Source organism: Dendrobium catenatum, unplaced genomic scaffold (genome assembly GCF_001605985.2).
Source record: "Dendrobium catenatum unplaced genomic scaffold, ASM160598v2 original_scaffold_153433, whole genome shotgun sequence".
NCBI lineage: Eukaryota > Viridiplantae > Streptophyta > Magnoliopsida > Asparagales > Orchidaceae > Dendrobium > Dendrobium catenatum.
In genome coordinates, this window is record NW_021471861.1 from 1 (window position 1) to 1,426 (window position 1,426).

At 35.1% G+C, this 1,426-nt stretch overlaps 1 long non-coding RNA gene across 1 annotated transcript; it reads left to right on the top strand.

The window, feature by feature from the left end:
* Positions 1-1,420, top strand: LOC110099089. The gene is made up of 5 exons (XR_002303412.2): positions 1-76; positions 181-313; positions 390-465; positions 623-684; positions 1,092-1,420. It is a non-coding gene; the product is annotated as an uncharacterized LOC110099089 (long non-coding RNA).
* Positions 1,421-1,426: the final 6 nt, after the last annotated feature.

Genomic DNA, 1,426 nt, shown 5'->3' on the forward strand with positions numbered 1-1,426 from the left:
ATGCTTCAATAAGGTCACTTTCCATAAATTAATTTCTGCTGCGCGCATGGGTTCAATATATTTGTGGCGCTAGCAGGTAACAAGAAACTTTTTTTTTTAAATCATTATTCATCATAAAAATTAATTTGTGCTTCTGATTTTAGCTTTTGATTATGCAAAACTGTTATGCTTGACTTTCAGTTTTAGATGGAATGAATTAGACATACTTTAGTCGCGTGTATCTAAACCAGTCTGGAATATAATTGAAAGCCAGCGACTATTGATAGGCTTTGAATAAAATCACAAGTCATGCAGATGAGATGTTATCCGCACAGTTAAGGAGCTTTCACTTATTCTATTTCCTTCAAAGGCTTTTTGTTCGCTCCTATAATTTTGATTTCTTCTTGCAGAATTAGCTGGTTTGTGCATAGGCCTCTGCTGTTGCAAAGGTTTTCCTCATGAAAGAGTTCTTGCAATGATAACATGGTATGGTGAATTTGCTTCTTTGTTTTCTCTATACACTGCAATGACAAATATGCTTTATTATTAAGAGAAAGGAGTGAAGAAGATGGAGAGAAAGAATTTTTTATGATTGGATCACTTGAATTCAAACGCTCACCTGAATTTCATAATTTGCTGGCAGGGCTTCTTTGGCTTTCCTTGAAGCTTCCAAACATGAATTACATATGGAGTCTGCTACCAATGGTATAATGTTGTTTCTTTAGATCACAAATTCAAGTTAAATATTTTGAGATTTATTACTCATCATTTCCCAAAAAATGTTATATTTGATTCCATATGTTTTAACTATTTTATTGCTAATATGGTAGAATATAACCATTAGAAATGCTCATATGAACTATGTCTATACTGTTGACTATGTTTATTATAAATCTTATTATGTTCAAGGCAGAATCTTTCATCGCAATCAACCATCATCGAACTTTTTTCTTTTCACTTTTTCAGCAGCCGCGGCAACTACAAACATAATTGGCACGTTTTCCTCTTAGTTTTTTTTTCTTCGTTAATAGTTGAATATTTCAAGTACTTTGTTAGTCGTCATGTTGTTCACCTAACATGCATAAACAGCTTGTGCTATGTTCTTTATCCAGGACAAAATAAGGGAGGTCACACAACACATCTTCATCTAAGAACATGAAAATGGTGACTAGAACAGTGGATCTTAGATCTGATACTGTGATGTGATGCGAGCTGCCATGGCTAACGCTGATGTGGATGATGATGCCTTAGGAAATATCCTACGGCATTCCGATTAGAGTCTAAGGTGGAAAAGGTTATGGGTAAAGAAGTTGCAGCGTTTGTATTTTATGGGACCATGGGGAACCTCATAGCCATTTTTGTCCATTGTGAGATAAGGGGAAGTGAGGTTATCCTTGGTGATGACTCACACATTCATGTTTATGAGAATGGGGGTATTTCAACCATT